This window comes from Thermobia domestica, chromosome 14, assembly GCF_964235325.1.
Source record: "Thermobia domestica chromosome 14, izTheDome1.hap1.1, whole genome shotgun sequence".
In the NCBI taxonomy this organism is placed as follows: Eukaryota; Metazoa; Arthropoda; class Insecta; order Zygentoma; family Lepismatidae; genus Thermobia; species Thermobia domestica.
Genome location: NC_137467.1, coordinates 47471911 through 47497641, shown reverse-complemented (window position 1 = coordinate 47497641; position 25731 = coordinate 47471911).

The following is a 25731-nucleotide window of genomic DNA, read 5'->3' as shown; positions in this document are numbered from 1 at the left end:
ATAAGAAGATTAGGTTGATCAGGCAACACATTTAGTTGCAAGTCACTATGTTATGGTTGGACTCTTCATATCAGCAGTCAGTGCCATATTATGTTGTATAAAACGTACTCTTTGTGGAATTAAGTCACGCTGCAAACTATAATACAATGACACTTATAATTTAATGACACATAAGGTGAAGTTTTACAACAACGATAAATAATTACTCCCAGATTTGTTGTAGATCTGGAATCTTTGAGCACTGCATTATGTGGTAAGTAACACACTTTACTCTTTGGTTTCTGTATTTCTCTTTCTGGAATAGTGTCCATATACCCCAGTACCTCATACTCATTCATGAAATCTACATACAATTGACGCATTTTGGAATATTTATTTAATCGACTTTCTACTTGTTTGAGACGTTTCATTGCCATTTCGCGTAACTCGCCGAGTTTTACAGTGTTGTCACGAAACGGTAAGTACATATGTAACCTACCTGTCTCATCTCATTGGTGGGTATTCTTGAAATAAATTTCATACTGATTTTTTTCTCATGTTATTATATTTTGTGCAGAAATATTTTGTAATACCCAAAACTGTGGTAAAATTCTTTGACTTTTCCGCTGGATACGATATGTTGACGCTGTGAGTTCTTTTCATCGCACATCATTGTTACCAACAGAACCCAACAACATCCAACATAATTTGGTGTTCACTGCTACGGGATAACCATTAATTTCACTCCATACACCCACCAATAGTAGGTAAGAATAAATATCTGAAACCAATAACAGATCAATTCTGTCAGGAACACTAACATCCTGATCTGCTCAACCTTAAATGTTAATATGAGACCACTGCTTTTTCTTATGAATATACCGTTTTGGTACAGCTACCTGTTCTCTTTGGCGACACTAATGCCTCTGCAGAGAATTCTGAGTTCACATCATAACTTAGCAACACCTTTTGCCCGAGCAACATTAATGCATCTTAATGCCGAAACAAGTGCATACACAGTCTGTTTCTTGTAAACGGAGCAGTTGAATACAGTTTTCTGATACAAAGCTTATGTCATTGGCTGAATCTAACAACAATCTTACCGGTTGTAAATTAGGATATGAATCCTTCGCCATCACTAACAAAGCTTGTAATAACACAGCAGGTTGTATATTTGTTTCATTTAGAAAATTAGTACCCACTAAAACACCTAAGTTCCGTTTATTGGGAAAATGAAGTAAAGTATGATGTTTCTGCCACACTCACGACACAATGCTGATTTGCGACTTGATAGCATATGATTAAATTGTAAACAATTAAAAGACATTTTTTTATTTTTTTAAATAACGAATGACGTTTCTCAACTGACAGCGAAAGAAAGTAATCACATTTATGCACAGGATGACTTGATTTTGCAATGACAACAGACAAATTGAGTTGAAGCATGATAAGTTATTGTTGACTCTTTTCACTCTTGCTTGGCACACTAGGTGGGGTTGATTTTGTATTCGAACTGCTATTTGCCAGCGCACATCATCTATGCTGAATGAATTTCACTAATTGGTCGAATGTTGGTAGTCAATGTCTGATGTGTGAGTTCCCACTGTCTATTTGTTTCAATATCTATATTCTCTGTTATATGAAATATAAGTATAAAAATTCCGCTCATTTACTTTTATGTCCAATACTGATAACGATCGCATACACTTAACACTTGTATCCAAGAACCAAGGTATAGCGCCAGCTTTTACTTACTCCACTTGATCTTGAATTACAAATCACCGCAAGATAGACGTGACTTAACTCGTTTATTTTGATACCTTAAATTTAACAGTCCTAAGCTTCTTTAGAGTTGTCGACAGTTATTTGCATAGACTGAGTAAGTGTTGCTGCTTCATCTTGCAGACTAGCTTTTAAGTACTGAAGCTTTTGTGCATCCGTCAATTTCTCATTCCAATGAACTGCTGCGATAAACAAATCACGAAACGAAAGTAGCTTTCCCAAAACAATCTATCTGGAATTGTTTTTCTGTTTCTTTGTTAACTCTGAAATCATAGTGCATAGGTCACATAGATACACACATAATCACGTACTAACATCAGGCCCGGAGGCCCGTATTGTAATGGACTATATAACACAAAAGCTAGTTCGTTCTGTAAGAATTTGTTTTAATAATATTGTGAACTTTTCTTCAGTTGCTTAGTCAAAATAAAATGCACATTGGAACACTAGGATAAGGGAAGTAGAGGCTACGTGCAAACTCATAGAATACTCTTCTCCATCGTTTAAACAAGTACTTACTTGACTTGCTTCTTCTTTTTCTACATCTAACATGTTAGGCTGAACAAACATCTTCAAAAAAGTAAACAATTTAAATAAGTAAGCCAGGACTAAACAACAGTAAATTTAAATTTAAAGATTAAGATACCGGCTAAAGGTGTATTAATAAGCTTAACGTATCCAGTATATGCTAATTTTTACAGCAATGAAGTAAAATTCTCCTCTCTGTTGTAAACGTAGTGGTGAGTATTTTTTTATTTTCTTGATAATTTGTCTTTTTTCTTTAAAAATAATTTATTGCTAGATTTTAGTCTTGAGCGTGTTGGGTCCTTTTACGTTTTTCAGTTCAGGAATTAGTTTCTGAAATATTTTTGTTTGTCCCTGAGAAGATTTCGAATGTAATTATGCCTGCCCTTCTCGTCTCAAAGGGAAGTAGACATGCACTTCTAATGTCAGGGGAAAATTCTGTCTGTTTATGATGCTTCTAGTAAATCCTTTTCTATTGCTTAAACGCCTAGCAAGATTGTTTTAGAATGTCCATATCTATGTTTCTGGGGATGTTCCAAGTTGGCAGTCAACCACAGTCCTAGGTTCGTACCAGCAAAATAAAAAAAGCTAATGGTTTTGTTTCCATTTTTATATTTTTGTTTCTTGCAATTCTTATGTATAGTAGTCGACGTCATGAGTCAGTATGGTTTCCATGGACAAAGAATTTCGAGGCATTTTGGATGGTTTTGTTTGCTAATCCTATTACGTTGATGTTAAATAGCTAAAGGCTGATGAACGTTGAAAATTAGAGTGGTATGTTTTTGCTAACTTCTCAGGACTCTTGCTTTATGCACGAGGTTTCGTTCCAAATAAAAAAGTAAGTTAGGAGAATATAATTAATTTTGCCAGTTGAAAGTCCCTCTTTAAGTTTTAGTTAGGCTTCTCATGCTCTTGGAAGTAATTTCTCTATCCCTGTTCTTTAAGTCACAACATGTCAATATTCTTATATGTGTAGTGATTGCATCTCTGTACTGTACAAGGAATTTCTAGTCTATGATCAAAATGCTGAAGAGAGGGATTACTAAAATGTCAGATTTTAGCTAGTGAAATAGTTAGTCGTGTTGTTGTATTTTAAAGTTAAAACGCTTGGTAAGAAGCAGTCAGAGAGATTCTATCTTAATGGTGAATTTTCTTATAATGTGCTCTGAGGTTAGAGTGTAACTAATCATACTCTCAAGACGTTTATCTGGGGTAAGCGTATTAAAGTACCTTATTTTGATTCCAATATTTACGGTGTTTGGCGGAAACAAGAAATCTTAGAACATCTAATTTCTTATAAAGTAGATATGCCTTTATTGATGATACTCCAAAATAGTGTCTGCCGAAGCTCTGGAACAATATTTCCTAATCGGAAAGTAGCTATCTGAAATTAGATGACTTTATGACAGTAATACCTGCGAAACTTTTTATCCTTGTGGGTATATGTTTCAAAATTAGACTAGTAGGAGTACAGAATAGAATAACTTCAAAATTAGTTTAATAATAATTTTGGATATTTGATGTGCGAATCCCACATTTACTTTATATTATACATATTTTTACATTGCGATTGTTGACATTTATGGATTCGGTTTAACATGGTTTTCTTAGACTCAATTGCAATTTTCATATTATATGCAGTTAGCAACACACCCTTCAAAACATGTAAGTGGTTCTGTTACATAATTGAAAATTTAAGAAATTATCTGATTTATTTATTAATTACTTGAATTCTTTTGCTCTATTTTTTTTTCAGGTTTATCTGACCAATAGGTATGAATTTCCACGGAGAACAGAGACGTACGCTTTTTTCCCAGAATCAGGATATGAATATTATATAAGGTCTTACTTCGTACAATCATTTAAAATTATTAGTTCCAAGGCATTGAAAGAATTATCAATTAGTCAAAGAAATTGTACGTTTACTTATGAAACGAAGCTGGATATAAGTAACTTCTACTCATATGAATCATGTAGAAGGCAATGTAAATACCTTCAGGCTGTTAGTATATGCAAATGCATTTTGTCGGGATTTAACAATCTAGGTATGTACAACTTACCTTTCGTTATTTTTCGATTTAGTAATGTATAAATGATATATTTAAAATGAATTTGAAATAATCAGTATCCAATCCCTATGCTTTGTTCATTTTAGTAAATCACCCAACAGAGCTCCTCCGTGGCTAAGCGGTTAGCGTACGCGCCTTTGGCGCGGGAGACCCGGGTTCGGATTCGACGTTAATTAGTAGGTTCACGTCTCATATCGCCTCGCTGCTGGAAAGGGACGTTACACTCAAAATCACCTCAACTCAATCATCCAACACAATGTTATATATTAACAATTTTCTAAAAGCCTAATTCTCAAAGGGAAACTGGTACTTAGCCGATGTTACAGCATAATTACATTTAAGGGTTTGTGTTAAATATTTTAATTTACATTAAAATGTTTTAAGTCTGATTGAAATATTTGCATCTTTATTTCAACGACACAAATGGCTTCACCAATTAAAGGAATCTGTTTTTACTCCATTTCATCATAAAATAATTAATTAATATTTCATTAATTTTCTAGTTAAACTTACGATTCTAATCAAAATGAAGAAGAATATAACAAAGAGTTCTTATTACAGATAAATGTTACCTTCCAAAACACTTTAAAACGACTCACGATCCATTATGCAGAGAAAAAAACATAATAAAGGAAGAGACAACCTTAAAAAAATTCGGGCAGGAGTGACTTCTAAAGTGGTATCGCATGTCTACACTTCCCCATGTCTGCACATGATACGGCATTACTGATATTCTTAATGCCCTAAAATATTGTAATATTGAGATATGAAACATTCAAAGTCTCTGTTGTACCTAGTATTGGACTCTCAGCAGTTTTGCTACGTCAAGTTCTAGTGGGCTGGGAGCGTCTCGCAAACAAGTCGCAGATTAAGCCGACCGCCAACTGCCTCGTTCAACACCGAAATTGTCCCTTATATAGATGATCACGTTTCCCGCTTGTCCTGCAAAGCAAGGAACTGGAAAGGAAATTACGTGGAAAAGGAACTGATCGCTGCTCAATGCTAGTGCCAACGCTTCACCTGCTGGCCAAGTTATTCCAATCGACTGTTTGAGCTCTAGGGATGTACTTAGACCTGAACCCACAAAGCGGGGATGATGTATATATTTCCTGAAAGCCTGGGTCAGAGAAAGATCAAAACAAGGTACCAAAATTGGGGAGGTCTCATGCATTCCTTTGGGGTACCACTTTAGCAATTATTATTAAAATGTTTACGCGTGTTCATAAAGTCCATTGCAACCCGAAACATTTGGAACTGTGAGACAGATATAAAAACAGAAAATCATGTCTTTCGTCACTACAAAAGTACAACGTATCAAAGTAAAATAAATTGTCACAAGGTCTCCTGCAGGGTCCCAGACGGGGCACAACTCAAAATTTTTAAATCGAAAAGGAGTTCAACTTGATTATCGTATGAAAGTTGGTGTTGAAAAAATAAGATAAATCAAGTCTTTATTCTCTACGATAAGCCTGTGCAAAATAGTGGTGGGACAAAATATCAACAACATCTACATTGCAAAGTCTATAACCACTCGTATGAATCTGAAACGATGGAATAGGTGTAAAACCAAATCACTGATATGTTATTGTTTCAAAAGTATAATGATTCAAAGTAAAAAAAAAAAGTATTCCAGTTACCCTCGTAGGGTTCCAGATGGAGTCCAGCTAAAAATGTTGAAATAGAAAAAGGTTCAAGTAGAGAATTGTATGTTAAGTGTTAAATCAAGTTACGAAAAAGAAGATGAAACTAAACGGTGAGACAAGTGCAAAACAAAAACAAAAGACTAGAATATATCAAAGTAAAGATAAATGTCCCAGAGTCACCTGTAGTATCCCAGACGGGATCCAACTCAAATGTTAGAAACGCCAAGGGGGGTAAATATGCACATGATGTGAAAGCTCAACTTGAACCCCTTTCCCATTTCAAGATTTTGATTTGGACCCCATATGGGATTCTGCAAGGCAAACTGAAAAATTTTTAGTTTGAATCATTATACTTTTGAAATAATGACATATCCGATATTGTTTTTACTCCTGTCCTAATGTTTCTAATTTATACCAGTGACCAAAGACTTTGCAATGAAGATTATGTTGATATTTTGACACACCAGTATTTTGCAGAGGTTTATCGTAGAAAGTTGAAACTTGATTTATCTTCATTCATTTAACACCGACTACCATGCGATATGCATGTTGACCCCTGTTTTCATTTAGAAATCTGGAGTTTGACCCGTCTGGGACCCTACGTGGGACCCTGAGACAATTTATTTTAGTTTGATACGATGCACCAAAGATTATGGACACGCTAAAATATTTTCATAACAAGGAGTAAAGTGCTGCTTCTAAGTGGAATGCATGAGACCTTCCCAATTTTGGTAACCGGTTTTGATCTTACCTTGATCCAAGATTTTTGGAAATATTTATATTACCCCCACTTTGCGGGTTCAGGTTAGAGAGCATCCCGTGTAAGTCCAAGCCGAGGTATTTGTTTTTTCACTGAAGTTTTAATTTTACTTTTGTTTTTTTTCTAATATGTTCTTGCTTGCCACGATTCTGTAGTGCAGCATTATTTTTATCCCTTCTCGTTATTGTTCCTAGTCCGTAGGTTGATATGCTAAATGAGCAGGAGCATAATTTATCCAGGCTCTTTTAATGAATAATGTCGTCCCTGAGGGGATATTTCTTTCACACAAGAAACTTTAATTTGTCACCGTGCTCCATTCTTCCGTTCCCGACTAATGATCAAGTACTGTCAATCACAAGATTCTTTCACATGGACTGTTGATGGAATGTCGATGGATGGGCTGTCGATGTTACATACTAGCATTCTGGAAAATCGGGATTTGACACTGTGCACTGAATATAGTTTCTGTTTCTTGGTCCTTTCTGTTCTGAATCTGGGTGTTCCTTTAAAAATAAAGTAAATATCACTCATATTTTCCTCTAGACACACAGTATCTCCAAGATATCCATACCTTTATAGTGAATGTACTTAAACAGGGTAAGCGACAATTTTGTGTTGCCACAATGTACAATATCTTCCCATTCTTGAAATATTTCAGAATGTCAGCTAGATGATCATTAGTCAGTTAAAAGATTATTCGTCAAATATCAGTTCAAGCAGTTTGCAACTTTGTTACAAGATGCTCAAAATTTATAGATAGTTAGCTAAGTACCACATATTTTTTAATTAAATGTACCTTGAGGTTTCATGAAAAATAAGTAAAAACGTGCACTTAGCAGACTGCTCCCTTGAAATGAATATACTTAAATAACGAAGGTACATTTACCTATTATTAATTTCTTAATTATGAACGATGCTTATATTTTATTTCTAATACGAAAGAAACTCATGTTATACAGTTGAATTAAAAATTGAATTTTTCTTGCAGGGAAATATCCTGAATGTAATGTGAAAGGTATTGGTTGTTATTCTCGTGTTCTAGGTAAGACAAATTAATGTCTATGTATTACAAATTCAATGTTTTATTAAAAAATGGAAAAGCTTGCAGTTTCTCTAAAACAACATAATTTTTAAAGAATTTATGACTGTCAAAACGGCCGTAATAGCTAATTTCTTAGAAAAATTTTATATTTTAGTTGATTTTTAATTATCATAAGAAATTAATATTTTATTCATTTGAACGAAAAAGCTATTTTCTTGCTTTGCTCTAACCGCTTTAAAAGCCGGTGAGAAACAAATTTTCTCTGCACACACGTATAATCCGAACAATTAGGCGCATTAGAAAATACAAAGAAATCATTTCTTATTCAACTAAATGTTTATCTCATTAGTAGAGTGCATGAATGCGGCAAATTTATTTTCTTTTCTTGAGTGAAGTAACTAACTCATGATGGCATACTAAGACTGTTTTGTATATAATTTTCATATAAATTATTATCAACGTAAAACCTCGTATTATTAACTGCGAAATTGTTACATTGCAGACAGGTGCGAGTCCAAAACAACGACGCTTTATTACGTAAACTACGATGGTAGCCATGCTTGTAATCTCTGTGAGTTGGAGATAAGATTGTCAATCTCTACAATCGCCAACTTATATTATTTTTTATTAAATTGTTTCATATTGGACTAACGTGTGAGAATTCATTAGTCGTAGACTGCAGTCTAAAGTTGGTCAGCAACGCATATTTAATTCCAGTTTCAATATTTTCCTTTCTTACTAGACTAAAAAGCGTGCTGCCAGAACTACTCAATATATCATAATTATGTTTGCATTAAGTATGAATATATACACTTTTAAATGTCCATAGCAATATTAAATCACAGTGCTAACCAGAGAAATTGCGACAGGATCTCCCCGAGTGTTGGCTGAAGCAAAAAGGTCACGCATGGTGTTAACGAAGTAAGGCTCGCAAAAGTTTCAGTTGGACGAGCATACTTATATTTTAGTAAGCATAGGACTTGGACAAAGTATTACATTTTTTGTGAGATAAGCAGAGATATAGAAAAAAATGTTTTCATTACAATTTTATAAAGTGCGTCATTTTTTGCACTACAAGACTTCGTTGGCTAGTGCTCTACGTTACTCCCATACTTACTGCCCATGTTTTACAGTGAAAGCCCTACTTCAATGTAACAGTGTTTCCGTGCATTTGATAAAAGGAATAACAATAAGGCTATATTCTAAATTCTTTCATTTGCCATACATACACCTTGTGGTCCTTTTTCTTGTCATACTAAGTGTCTCAAATATTTAAAGTGTGGGTAGTCCTGTTCACTCAAGCGTTTTTCTTAAATGAAGTGGAAATTTGTGTTGATGAATGTTATTGCAGATGTTACGAACATTATTGATGTGATGATGAGCATTTTATACGCAAAAACTAGGCATTTGTTTACGATGGAATTTTGTGTCATAAGACACGATTATATTTATGAATACGCCTATACATTCTTGACATGTAATTTTGATTTTGTATTAACATAATTTTATTATACATCATTAGAAGCCAGATTTTAAGTTTTCTTGGAAGTATACAAGATTAGTATTCCTTCACGGTCTTGTCTCTCACCCTGATTAAGATGAATATTTACCACAGACGTCTTGTGTAACATCTTACCGCAACATAAAGACAAATGAATATTCTTTCACATGTATTATTCATTGATTGCTGACTATATTTGTTTTAATATGATCAAAGAAAACTTTAGTTGGAACTTGGTATCTTAAACAGTTAATGAATGAGACCAGCTAAAATAATTCCGCAATACATATACGTACTAGTATCTGAATGCATGAGATATTTTAGATAGACATGAGTGAAAAGCTAACTTCTAGATTTTTTTGAAAGAGTTATTGTTTGCTGAATACACACACACACACACACACACACACATATATATATATATATATATATATATATATATATATATATATATATATATATATATATATATTCTACTAAGATTTTGGAATTTGGAATTTTATATTTATCATTACGCAAACTTTTGCGTTCTCAAAGTTCACAGAAAAATCATATCAGGAACGAGCATTCGTGTATATTCTCTGGACTACTACGAACCAACATCCGTTTTCAGGTGAATTAACCACTATTCATAAGTTATTGGTTATAAGATTAATAAATTAACTTTGTAGTAATCTTATTTAATGTTAGTGGACTCATTCGAATATTCTCAAGTATTCTAAAAGAAATGCAGTATTTTTTTTATATTTGAATATTTTGATATTTGTATGTCGTGTCCACATTTTCTTACATTTATTTAAATAGTTTTACGATCCAGGCAAGAATGTTTTAAACTTAAAAATATAAAATACAAACTATTTAGCCATATCAACATTTTCACACACACAGGTCAAAACATAAGTTTATCGTTACGTTAACATTTTAGCCCAAACTGTCATACATACCACAAATATTGGATATACCGAAACTGTACATCAAAACAACTGTTTACCGTGAAATAATAATGTTCATTCACACAATCGTAAAAAAAAAAAAAAACTTTTACATAAGTGCTGTGATTTTTTTCCTCTGTAACCTCAAGTGATAAGCAAACCGTATTTTTCACCATTACCTTTCTTTGAGAAATCTTGCCCGTGGAGTGCGACTTGCGGCAGACGGAGCTATTTACCACGCCAGATGCATATATAAATCTCACCACAGAAGAAAGAAAAGAGAATGCTTCTGATTATGGAATTATCAGGAATCTTTGATGGAATTTTAAGTCAGCTTATAGTCATCCGTCTGTTTCAACAGTATTTGAAACTTAAAAAAAATAGCTCTAGTGATTGATAGTGGGAAATCCTGAACTATTCACATTGAAAAGTGTTCATCGAAAAAAGTTACCAGAGGTTGTCCTATAATCGTCAACCTTCAGTATATCAAGAGCTATGTTGAAAACTCCACACTATGACAAAAAATATTAAAATTCTCCAAACTCAGTGTCCTAACGGACAAGTATCAAGTATTCTCAACAGATTACTTCACTTACTTGCAATGTTCTGGTACCTTGTGGAAAGCCAGGTTATGATCCATAGACCACCGTAACAACTCATTTATTTGGACAAAATGTATATTTTCGTCGATTTCTAATCACCATGTAAAATTAATATTTTACTCCTATGAACGAAAATGTCATTTTCTTGTTTCACTCTGAACGTTATAGAGAGGGTGAGAAACTGCTTCTTTTCTCTGCACACGGGGGCTCTGTAGACAAACTGGCGCATTAGATAATACAAAGAAACCAGTATTTATTGGAGTACATGTTTATATAGTTAGCAGAGTGTTTTCAAACAATATTTTTTCTTTTCTTGAGTGAAGTTATCAACTCGTGATTTTGACTACCAGAACAATTGAATATATATATATTTCATATAGATGACTATCAATACTTGGAAATCTATTTATCTACGAAATTGTTACATTGCAGACAGGTGCGAGTCCAACAGAACGACGATTTGTTATGTCAATTACGATGAGATCTGTGCTTGTAATCTGAGTGAATTGGAGACAGTATTGTCAATCTCCACAATTACCAATCTATATAGTTTTTATTAAACTGTTTTATATTGGACTAACATGTAAGAATTCATTAATCATAAACTAGAGTCGTAAAGTTGGTCTCCAATACTTATTTAATTGCAATTAAACGTTTCTTTTTGTTTCTCATGGGACTAAGAGACGTGCAGCCAGAAGAACTCAATATATCATCATTTTATTTGCATTAAGTATGAATATATGCACTTGTAAATTTTCCATAGCGATGTAAAACACACTTCCAAACAGAGAAATTGCGACAGGATCTCCCCGAGTGTTGGCTGAAACAAGGAGTTCAAGCTTGCTGTTAATCAAATACTGCACACAAAAACCTCCATTGGACGACGCTACTTATAATCTAGTATGCATAGGACTTCGAGTAAGTATTCAACTTTTTCTGTGAATACAACCACAGCCTAAACAGAGATCTAGAACAAAATGTTTTCATTATAATTTTAAAAAGTGCCTCATTCTTGAAACAACAAGACTTCGCTGGAGAATTGTGCTCTACGATATCCCATACTTACTGCCGCTGTTTTACAGTGAAAGCCGTACTTCGACGTAAGAGTGTTTTAGTGATTGAAATAAAAGGAATAATAAGTTATATTCTAAGTTCTTTCATTTGCCATACATATACATTGTGTATTTTTGTCATACTAAGTATCACGTAATTCTGAAATCTGTGCGTAGTGTTGTTCTCTCAAGCATTCATGCTTTATCAAGTGGAAATTTGTATGTTATTAGTATCCTTTCGTTTACTATATATACAGTATGGCGCTAATTTCGCTGTACAAAAGCATAGGAGTGATTCCTGAGAGTAAAACAAACAAAACAGTTCCAATAAACATAGGGCGAAAATTTCATAGTTTACGTGGTATAGGCAGCCGAAACATGAAAAAATGAATTTTAAAGGTTCATATCTGCAAAACTATAGGACCTACTTTCGTCGGGTCAAGACTTCACTTAGGAACTAGTATGTGCACTATCCAAAAGTACATGTTTTAGAATCCTTATGTGTTCACGCAACAATTTTTATGGAGTTAGTTGGAGTGACTATATCATAGACCCTTAGTCATACTCCCTCTGTAAAAAATGTTGTGGAAGCACCTCAAGATTCTGAAACACGCATTTTTGAATAGGGCACATACTAGTTCCTAAGTGAAGTCTTGACCCGACCAAGGTAGGTCCCATAGTTTTGATTATATGAAAATTTAAAATTCATTTTTTCATGATTTCGGCAGCCTATAATACTTAAACCATGAGGTTTTCGCCCTAGGTTTATTAGAACTTTTTTGTTATACTCTCAGGAATCACTCCTCTGCTTTTGTAAAACGAATTTAGCGCCATTATATATATATTCACATACATTCAATAAATACAAATCCACTTAAGATTTTTTCTTTTTTTTTTTGTCTGTGTGCGAAGACTAATGGAATCATCACTTTGCCAGTCGTATGCATGCATACATAAGTGAAAAAGAAAATGTAGCTAAACACTGATTTTCAAACCACTGAGGCTACCCATGTTGTATCAATTATTTTTTTCTATTGTTGCTAATTCGCACTTGAGCAGGACATGAACTCTGAACCAGGTTGTTATCAGCTGTTTCTTTAGGGACTATTCTAGGAACCAGTTTCAAGGGAATAGGTAGCGTAGTAATTTCGTTATGCAAAAATTTTGACAGAATAATAAGTGAAAAAGCTACTGATATATTAATTTCTAAATCAACTTTAGAATTTACGCTTGGTGCAATTCTTGGCGAAATATTTTGATAAATTCCATTAATTTTAAATTGTTTTATTTAATATGGAAAGACGGAATTATTATTCCTGATGCACACAACTTTAGATTTCAGTATTTTTAATTAAGAGTGCAATTATAGATCTCACAAAATATTTAAGGCTGAGGCTGTTTAAAGTATTGATTTTAATCGAATATATAGAAATGTTTTTATACAATTTATATATGTACTATGAATTAAGGGAGAGAGTAAAACGGAATGTAAACCATATTTTATACTATTTTAAGAAAGAATACCGTAGCGGCTTGATATAATGTCGAAGAATCATAGGAGTGACTGCATTGGTGATTTTTCCCTATATTAGAAACCGCAATTAATTAGCAAAATATTAAATGTATAGATTGCTATCATCTATGCATTAATTAAAATTGCGTAACGATATTAACACTGCAGATAGCTAACAGTACCTCTCGCACTTGAAAAATTCCACCTTATTACCGCTTAAGTATCACATCTTAGTAGCATTAAAATCATTATATACAACCTCTATTATTATTTCCTAATTCGCAGTAGTCATACAATTATTAAGAATCTTTCTACGAATGACAGTGTTAAATAGCGGTATATTAAATAACAACAGATCGGTAAATGTATTTGCTTTATAGACTTAAGAAACAATATATATATATATATATATATATATATATATATATATATATATATAGAAGAAACAAGAGAGAGGAGATGATAACAATAACTTTCGAGTATAGTTCTGTTTATCTGAAACTGTTTTAGTTATCATAAATTTGCACACGATCACCTCCAAAATACTTACCATGTATACCACAATTCAATGCAGGCTATGTCTGTGTTACTGATGGAATGCAAAATATGTCTTATTGCCGAAGCGTACCAAGTATTGTCTGTTATTCAAACTGGAACCCCGCAATAGTGGATGACGTTGAAGTTTTCACAAGCCAAATCTAGTTTGTCAAATGGTATGGAAAAGTGGGATTATCATGTTTATGTGTTAAAATCACTTGTGAGGAAAGTATAGTGACTGGGAGCGTTGTCGTAGTACAACAACTAGTTTTTCTTGTGCCACAAGCACGGTCGCTTTGTCCAAATGCCTTCCAAAAGAACCTGACATTAGAAACATGACAGTAGAACTCGTTACCGGTGGCCTGTCTCCCAAGAAAGAATTTGTTACGCACAATTGCTTAAATGACTGGGCTGATGCACTTGTTCGGGCTGAGAAGCTCCCTTTAATTTTGCGGTTCTTGAGATGATGGGCTTAACCACTGTGAAAAGTGTCGCTTTTTCTCAGCGTCAACCGTGTCACAAATCAATTGCCTCTCTCATTAAATTTGAATGCCATAGTATGAATGGACACACTATGATTTTCTGTACAGGTAGTGGTAGGTGCTGTTTCTGTACATTAGCCACTTGTACTGAAAAAAAAAAAAAACAGAATTTGACGACATTTGTGACTGATGGTTCTCTTCTGACAATATTGTTCTGTTTTACTGATTCACTTTTGAAAAGATTTTCTGACTTGACAATTTTTAATTCATCCGATTTCGCAGTTGTATTTTGTTCCACGTTAACATCATCTGTTCAATTCGCTTTGCGCTGCCATACTATTGGTTTTCATGCAAACCATAACTCTTTAAAGAAATTTTATCCCACAAAAGTAAAGCACTGCGGTCTTTGCCAGACCGATACAAAGAGGATATCTTATGAGTTTCCATAAAATTTATAAGTTGTCTTATATAATGATAAAGAATACATGCCTTCCAAGGTATAGATTGCCTTATCAAGATAATTTTTGAAATATATATCTTACGATTACTTAAGAATTTGTACAGTGTGTAATATTGTTTTAAGATATAGAATAAGGAAAGCCCTCAGCTGCAAAATAACTAAACATGCCAAGGTAACCTGCCTTGTAGAACGAAAACTGATACAATCGTAGTTTCGTAATAGGAACTGATTCATTAGCATGAACACGAAGTATATTTGCTTGTTTCGTTTTTTACGTCATAACGTCCCGATGAGGAAGTTTATACTATGTACAAATATTCCACTATATTCTTTGATTGGTATGGATACAAACACATCAAATGGTTGTGGAAAAGCGTGCGCAGTTTTTCGGTATATTCTCAACCATTACGTCTTTGACATCTGCCATCCTACTTGCAATAGACAATTTGCGAATCGAGCCCAATAATCAAGCAGTAAGAAGTAAAAACCATCATGCCAATTGTCAATATTCGTCGCTAATAATATTGTACTTCAAGCGTTTAATTGTGAATATACTCATTTTTTTCCTACAAACATTTAATTTGAATCACTCAAAAAGCAATTAATAGAATTTAGATCATCTGAACTTAATTATAATTTACATAGAATATAAATAATATTTTTCTGTCTTTTACATTTGTAATCACATATCGTTTGAACTTTAAAAGCAATACACTGTATAATAGTAAAAATAAATATTAAAGTATACATATCCGCATTCTTATTATAGTAAAAAAAACAATGATCTGATATTTGTGTTTCTGATTCGCAGGTTCGAAGTCAGGTGTAAAGTCATTACAAGAATGTAATTGCTTCCCGAATTGTCAGTTTGAAAGTTTCTACTATAGCAAGACTGGAGAAACAAACGAGTAAGTAAGCGCCTAACTATTTCTTTATATAACAAATTATTTCAAAGATGTGTTTTTATATATACAGGGTTGTAAGTGACTCCTCCAAGAAACTTTGGGATGTGATTCCTTATATGAAATGAAAGAAAAAAGTTCTTATAATCATAGGTCAAAAAGTCTCATTTCAGAGTTATGAACAGCCGAAAATTGGCAAAATCATGTTTGAAAACGCCCTGACTTAGAAACTATAGGACCTATAACAAGCGGTTTAAGGAGTTGCAAAGGAACTAGTATGTGAACTATATAAATATCCATGTTTTAGCATCCTCTGTTATCGGCGAAACGAACTGTAAAAATGAAGTTGAGGTATAGGAATACTCCTTTAAGTACTAATAATGCGTTCGTTTCGCCGATAACGGAGAATGGTAAAAGATGGATATTTAGATCGTTCGCCTACTAGTTCTTTTGTAATTCCTTAAACCGCTTGTTATAAGTCCTACAGTTTCTAAGGCAGGGCGTTTCGAAACATTATTTTTCGAATTTTCGGCGGTTCATAACTCTGAAATGAGATGTTTCTCGATCTATGTTTATAAGAATGTTTTTCTTTCATTTCATATAAAGAATCACCTCCCAAAATTTTTCCGTAGAATTACCTACTACCCTGTATATATGCAAGTAGGTGTCAATTAATAATACTCATCAGTCTCCCTTCGCGGAAAATATACATAAATATGATAGAAAAATAGAAAAATGGAAAAATACATTTATTCACAGTTGTATAGTCTTTACATAGTCAAATTTTAAATAATCATTCATCTTATTGACAGATCATTTCCGTGTTTAAAGTTTTTCACTCTTAGTGTAGTAGTTCAATTTTATCATTTTTGTAACCTATCTTAGTTTATTTTAGCAATCTAAATGATAAATTACTTTAAATGTTGTATATGGTAAAATGTAACTAGAAATACGATTTGTTTCATTAATTTATAACGTTACCACACTTAGACAAAGACTTTGTCTTTTGGTTATCAACTTTTCGCAACATATGTTTTAATTGTTCATTATTTACACATCGTTTTATCCTAATGTTGACACTAGGGATAAACTTTTACCTTTCTAGAAGTATCGACCCTTCATTTTCACGTTTACTTTGTGATACGCTTTCCTTTATGTTTCTTTTGATTCCAGCACGTGATTCCCATATATCCTTGTAGATATTCTAATGGATACCTTTTAGACATATAAATTACTTTAATTAACATAATGGATGTAAGTTAATTATCATTGTTTCAAACCTTATTACATGAAAATGATCTACTTTTACTGTAAGATAAATGCATTGTAATATTGTATTACAAGTTTATTGTATTACAAGTTATTTACCATGGTACATATTTTGTAATTCAACTGATTTTCTTATATTTAATGCTATCATTTGTATTTTGATTTCAATAGAGAATTGATACCTAATACATGTTGGCTAGAAATCATATACCTCTATTCCTTCATTCAACGTCTTATCTGTTGTTTACAAACATGCCTAACACCTTTTCCACACGCATCCTTCCTGCGTTTGTGTCAGTAATCAATAGCAGTATTTTTCTTGGATAATGGAAATTGACATTGTTTAATTATGTTTGCAACTTTCATGGGGTCTTCCTCATCTGTAAAGATTTCACTTTCCACCTTAACAGTAGATCCATCTCGTAATATCAGGGCATCTTCTTTCAAAAGCCAGAGTCTGCTTATTCCTTTCTTGGTCTCTTTTTTGTACAAAGTCTTTGAGTTTGTACTTGCTACATCCAGAACATTTAAGTATACGTGGAATAGCCATCCTCTACTCGGATTTTTTGCTGTATACTTCTTGGCTATTTGATCTATTAGATCAGCAGGAAATTCCCTCTTATTATAAATGAGTAGTGGCTCAGGTGTAATCTTCCTACCTGTTACAAATAACTCATCATTATCCATTGAACTCAAGATACTAACACTCTTCCTACTCTTACACGCGTGTACTGTCAATATGTTTCCTCATTGATTTTCATACACGTCTGATTAAACATAACACTTCTTTCAGATGCGTTCACACTTTGGAAATTACTACTTCATTTTGAACACATAATAACAACCAATATCGTACGTTTCTTATTCAAAGATAAAGCCAATTTACTACGTGGTCGAAAAACGTTATAGCAGTAGCATTCAGTTCTTTCTTGGGAAATGTATCTAAATGTATCTATTCAGCACAATATATTCGCCAAACTGTAAGTCTGAAAGTCATTTTTTGTCCTTTCCCAGGTACAATTAGTAAATATCTTCATTTTAGATCTTCAACTAGCCTAAATTTGAGTCCACATTTATGTCATCTAAACCATATATTGTATGAATTTGCATCTCACATTAGTATGGAATAATTGCCCATCGATATAAACGCTTAATGTTATTTTCTACTTTCTGACCTAAATCTCAATGAAATAGTGCCATACAGAAAGTGCGAAAGCAAAAGTATCTGGTTCTATCCTTGACTATCTTTTGATTTTTTCATCAAACCGAATGTCTATTTCTTCCACTAGCCTTTCTGTAAAACACTGAACCATACCTTTTGTTCCATAGTTTCTTTGCAGGTATACCTGTAGATTAATCAAATATCAATATTTCTAGAAGAATGAAATATTCCAGTTTTGACATTAATCTTTGTAAATAGAGTTTTGATGTTGCCTAAGGGATTTTGTAAATATGTATTACATAAAACAAGATGCACAGAATAACTACAAGAGTAGACAAGAAATCGCACCAAGAACACATTATATATAGACATAAATTTTCACATGAAAAATACTATTGTTTTTCTCGAACGATGAAACTTTGCAAGAAGATAAGACAAAAAAGAAGTACACAGCTTTTATTATACAAAAAGTTTAAAAGGAAATGAGTCATTTTGCTTCAAAGTTCAAATTTCTTCTGCATTACCAGTATTATGATTATGCTCTTATAATCTGTGTCATCCTCGGTAAAAGACTAATAATAACTGACACGGGTCTAACAGAGTTTTTATGTACATTAAATGTTGCCACATAATACAAAACTTCAGTATCAATTTATAAGGGGTTTGGTCTATTAACCAAACTTTCTTATACGTATGTATTATGTTTTCATTGTGTGAGTCAGTCCAAGAGACAAATTAAAAAAACTAAAGCAAACAGTTTCAAGAATTACTTATGCACCTCCTTCACTTTTAGCCTGTATGTACAGTCAAAAGTTAAAAGTTGAGATCGCTGTTTAAGGTAATCAATACACCGGAAATAATAGAAACAAACGATTTTCGTTATTAATGTTGACCACTATAGAGCCAGAACGGAAACGGATAGCGAGAAACTCTTTACTCCAATCGATTAAACTGTTTGGATTTGGGGATTTAAAGATAAATTTTAGATTTTCAGTTTACCTACTACTAGTACAATTATAAAATATTATAGTACTAGCATACGTATGGACATCCATATCCTTGAGCATTTTCGTTCTGTTGTTTTGTATATAATTATGTTCGTGAGCAGTGTATACGTTTATTAACAATGTGCCTTTTATGCATTTTAAAATAAACTGTGAATTATGTATATTTGTAATAAATTTTATACTATTTCAGATTTGTTGATAAGAGAAATTTTCTTGTGTTGGATTTAAATGACATCCTGCCAATAATATACGTGCGTGATTTGCTGTTTGGCAAACTCGAACTATTAGGTAAGTGTTGAAAATGTATTCACTTAGATGCCAATTTTTCTATATTATTAAGTACGTTCACTTTGACTATTCAATGCCAAAGGACCTATTGATGATTTTCCAGAAAAAATTAAATTTGAAATTATTATTTAAGTGTTGTGCAATTATTTATACTTGGGGACAACTATTTGAGAGTAAAATGCACCGTATATATATATTTCAAGATTGCAAAATACAACACGATGAAGATTGCAAACGAATCTAGAAGAGTGCTGTAATGTTGTATATATGAAACTACAACTCATTGTCGATTTATAAGCACACTATATTCATTCTAGGTGGCTGATTAGAACGTATGATTTACGGTCGTGAAACGGAATTATGTCATTCCTGATTTTTGGCCAAATGACCTTTCCCTTCAATTCGAACCCCTTTTTCTTTAACGTAATCACCATTAGCGACATTTTAATTGTAGTATGTTCATATCGACGAAGCGACGCTAATGTATAAGGCACACAAATGCCTTCTACAAATGAAATTTGCGAATCAGAATTGTAATCCTCCCTCTTTTGTTCATAGATGTGATTATAAGCAGTGCAAATCGCATAGAATGCTATCGGACTTATTACAAGGCTGGTATGGATCCCTTATGTTCAATCAAGGAGATGGTTCCAAATTATTGTTAATGGGAGATTGTTAATGATAAACTATGGCACTGGCTGTTATATTTTAAGGACAACCAACATCTTAAGAAATATTCTTGAGTAATGTATCCCAAGAAACTTTGTGCTGCGGTACTTAGAAATTGATAGACACAATTAAGTTTTTTTTCTGTTCTTTAATTAAACCTAATTTAATTTACTACAAAACAATGTAAGTTACGAATCTTACTTTGACTATTACATTAACGTGAAAACTGAAATGTATAACATCAGTTCGATAAGCAATATTTTTTATCATTTATAATTTTTATGATTTGTAATTTATTAATTACGTTATTTAATTAAAAAACATCCGATTGTGAGCGCTGAAACTATACATAGCACTAGATGCATCGATGATTTTCACACCCGAGAAGCACCAAGCCGTTGTGTTAACAGTTCATGATAAATCCCAGTTTTCATTGATGAATCATGTTATATTTCATGTTATAAATCTTAATTGCTTTTAATAAAAATTTTAAAACACTCAATACAATAATAATGGCAGTACTCAATACAATATTAATCATAATGACACTTTACAGTACTTATATTGAATATATTACCAGAAATACAAATTTTGTAGACTATATTATATGTATAGAAATTTGATATATAGAAACATTGAGTTTGTGTGCTTCGTACGTAACAGATATATATATTTTTGTTGATATTCCAAGCAAAACAGAAAATACCTCCATACTAATGTCAGCATAAACTGACATTCATACACAAAATTTTATACCGAAAGTCAGACTACATTACTAATAAGTGCAGTTAATTTCACTATTCTTCCTATGTACTTGATAGAAATGTTTTTTTCTACATTTCTGGCACGGTTCAGTGGTCTTTTTTCTGGCTCTGGAACTGTACGGGTTTCGTATCTTTTTTTCTGAGATTAATCATTTTCTGACATACTATGGGAGATCTTACTACGAAAGAATTTTCTGTAATTCAGCCAAGTTTATAGACAAATGTCTTCAGCTTATTTTGTTACAAGGGAAGAGTTGAGACGAGCAATATCAAAAATATTGTTCATGATATAAATAGCGAATAATAACATTACCCCCGTGGTACTCCCACTCTGCATTTTCTAAGCATTTGTTCAGCAACATGAACCCTATGTTTGGTTTCATTATATTATACAATTATCTCTGATTTTATCTTTATATATTCTGATACTTTTCTACTCTTTTGTGCATTGAGCTGAGAAGGAACCTTTTTTTTTTAATTTTTGCACTTATATAAGTTCACTTTTTGTTTGTTTCATCTCTGACACTGTTTCATATAGACTTTTATCCTTTTGATTAACAAGTTCTTCTTTTCTTTATTATTGTACCCATTGAACTAACTTCATTTCTCCTAAAGTTTCAGATAAGAGCATGTCCGTAAACAAAAAGGTACCAAAAGTTACGTTTACACATTACTTAACTTATGGACCATTAATTTTAGTACAACATACTCTAACTGTATATTGCTCGGACGCTGCTATTCCTTGCGAAGATACAGGAAACCATTCAGTGCATACGTCGAACTCATGTTTACCCATACCACAATTAGAATGAGAATTTGTCTCTTTTTGGAATATATTTAATAAACTACAACGAACTTTTGTTAGAAATAGTATCTCATTGGCAGTAACATTTTCTTGGGGCTTGTAGATTGTCTTGTAATTGTCCATGGATGAGTAAATTTATCCTCCTTCGGTCCTCATATAACTTTTTTCATCATGTCGATTAAATTTCATGATCTCACAAAATCTATTCTTGCTCATTGTTTGTGGAAATTTGTGACCCATATAATTTGCTACATAAGATTCTTATAGGACTAGCATTTGCATTATCTCCACCACGAAAAAGTAATATAGCCATAAAATATCTCCAGTTCTTCGGCAGTGAAAGTAAATTATTTTCACCCAATTAACTATTCATTTTCTTTGCAGTAGACATATGTCGTTTCATCCAGAAACAGACGAAAAACACGCATGTAACCATTAAGTGCATGTCGCACTGCGTATGACGCAGGACCGAATTTTCGGCGCATTATATTTGGCTTATCTAACGGCCAGACTTACTGGCCGTTCAAAGCTGTTACTCAGCTTTGTCTATTTTGTCCTATCTGCGGATACAAAAGGGACGGGAGATGTAGTATCATCCGACATATTCCAAACTTTCGCTAGTATCATTTTTTCATCGCTTGGTAATTGGTGATCATCTTCATAAACATATACATGTTCTTCTAGATCCTGAAGTGTAGGAATAATTATAAGGGTAAAATTTCCAAACCACTTCAGGAAGCTACTTCAAATTGTCTCGATCAGAACACTAAATACAAACAAACACTCATAGCAATATTCCTACTGTAAAGAAAAAGAATATTTTCAGGTAATACGCACATACAGTCTTAAATGTATAAAGTTACTTGATAAGGAAAATAAACTAACTATCTAGTGCATAATATGTAGAAATCGAACAAACCAATTTGAATGAGACCATTTTATTGTGCTGATGTCACAAAACAGAAAAGTGGGAAGGAAACTATAAAACTGAATTTACCAAGATCATTCAATATAAATATGCGAAAAAAGAACACCAATGTCAATGTATTTAATATTTTATAAAAGTCGCTTTTCAAACACAACTTAACGCAATAACTGATAGTAATTTCTTTCATTTTCAGTTTACTTATCATTATGCAGTATAAAAAACCGCTTCATGCTTCTAGGTATGCATGCAGAAACTTTGTCTCTTCTAATATATTTTTATATAAACGTTTTGTATGAACGTTGCATAACAAATAAATAAATAAATGACATAGCGTAGAAGGACAAATCCATAAAAGTGACCGAGAACACGTAATATCTGGAAGCGATCATTAATCTTCTTGGTGCTTATGATGTTAATTATACAAATTCAGTTTGAAAATCGAAAAAGCAACATTTTTGCGGTTTCCTCTCAATCGTTTATAACCATTACACAATTACTTTGATGCAGCATTCCAAAAAATCCTTTTTTACATTCACGTCACATTCCCTTTTTACATTCAGTTTGTACGCGTTCACATTCTTGCCAAGTGTGTTCAGAAATAACGAAATTGATTTATTTACTTAAAGCTCTTTGGCGCATAAGTAATAACGACGTTATTATTTATTTCCTTACAATTTCAGCTCCCTTAGTTTCAAATAATATTTACCTTTTCATTTCCGTTATATCAGTTAAAACATTGTTTAGCAAAGAACGCGCATTATCAATTAAATTATATAACTAAATTAACACTATACACTGCATTCCAATTACCATTTGTAGCTTTCAAACCCAGCAGGACTCACTTTCACATAATATTAGAATACACCAAAGGTAAATGTTTGGCTTGAACTGAAAATTGCTAGAAAGATTCGCCATCGAGTGATCTCTTGCATGATAAAAGTAAAAGCGGTCTTATCTATAAGGAAACCAAGAAAGTTCTTCACATTTTCACTCACCACTTTTGAACATTGATATTTCACTTAAACCTTATCTGGAATATAAAACATAGTCCTCATCAGCATCGACGAACTTCTGCCAGCGTTCTGAAAGGCTATGGACTCCATCGCGATATAACTTGTTGGGCCGTGAATCGAAGAAAATATCAAGTGGATTTTGCAGCTCTACGAGGGTTGTCCTCCCCGATAAACACCATCTTTACGAAGAGAATTATGTTTCGGGTGAGAAGCATTTTGTGATACAGTGAAATTTAGAGTATGTCACTGGTAGTTCACTACCAGAAGGGCCACCCTACCGAAATTTTTGTAAATGGAGTAGTCAGATGAAGAGTCTTGTGGGAGAAGGAATCAGTATTAAAGTAGCCAAGTTGCAGGAAATCATAGTGATTGGTACGGAACCTTGGAGATTTAGTTCCAGGATGGTCAAAGTGACTTTAACGGCTGGGATACTGCGGGGTGAAAGGCAACAGGAAACCACCACTCTATTTCCGCTAGTTTGCTGGTTGCAAAAACAGAACATATGTACAATGGTCTTTCGCAAGTCAAAGTATAGTTCCGGAGGTAAAATATCCCCCATTCTTATCTCCGGGAGGGGTACTGCTTGAGAAGGGCTATTGGACGAAAAATTAATAATGAGAGGAAGAGAGACAGAGAATGAAAGACAGGAAAAAGCAAAGGGTTTAGGATAGGACATGGAACGTACGTACTATGTTACAGGGAGATTCTATTAGAAAAAAATTAATAAGATATGAAACCTAAAAACTTAGATTTAGTAGGAGTTTCTGAAGATACATAGGAAGGTAATGGGATATTGAACAGCGAAAAGTATATAATGCATTTACTCAGGTAATGAAAAGAGCGGTAATTCTGGCATAGAAATAATTCTTGAAATGCTTTTAAAGGAGAAGGTAGTTAAAATATACTTTATTGATGATAGAGTTATCATGTTGAAACTTAAAGAAAAACGAAGGCTCTAGTGGTGACACAGACATATGCACCGACGACTTCGCGTACAACTGAAGAAGTAGACGAAAATTATGAGAAAATAGAAGAAATTATAGATAGGGAAAAGACGGCTGCATGCGTAATTGTAATGGGAGATTTCAATGCAGTTATGGGAGAAAAACAGGAAGTTAGTATGGTAGGCAAATATGGTTTAAGTGAAAGAAATGAAAGGGGAGAGGGACAAGTGAATTTTTGTAGACCGAATTCACTTGTAATTGGGAACACTTGGTTCAATCAGCACAAGAGAAAAAGAAGATATACTAGGAAATCACCATGGGCGGTGGAAGATATCAAATATACTATGTTAGGATTCACGATAGGTACCGGAGTAGATTAAAGAACGCGATGACCCTTCCGGGGCTGATATTTTCTCTGATCATAATCTAGTGCTGGTCGTTGTAGATATTTAACTGAAAAATGTAGACAGAAGAAAAGTAGGTAACAAAGTGTTGAATACTTAAAGTTGAAAAACGAGGAAATAAGAACAATTTTCCTTGAAAAATTCGAAGAAAAATGTTGAAACAAATAGGCGCAGATAGTAACGCATAGTGGGATACATTAAGCTGGTTACAGCAGGCTGCAGAAGAAGCAGTAGGTTACCACTACACAAAACGGCTAAGAAACCGTGGGTTGCAGAGCAGATGTTGCAGAAAATGGGGGAAAGGAAGACGTGGAAACAGATTGATACAGAAGAGAGCAGAAAGATGTACAGAAAGTTGAGTAATAAGTTACGGAGAGAAACCGACAGAGCGAGGGAAGTTTTACAAAAGAAAATGCGAGGACATAGAAGAATTAGAAGGTTGGAAGATATTAAGAAATGCATAAGGAGGTGAAATCTGTGGAATTTCGGAGTATTACGATGGCAGTAGAATATAATAATGGGAAGGTAGTTAGCGACAGAAATGAGGTCATAGAGAGATGGAAAGAATATGTTTAAGACTTACCTGAGAGTAGGGAGAGACCGTGTAGCCTAAATATTGAAGTAGAAGATGAAGTAGGCGAGGCTGATAAATTATTTAGTACTTTTCGGGATGAGTTTGGAAAGGCTATATACGAGA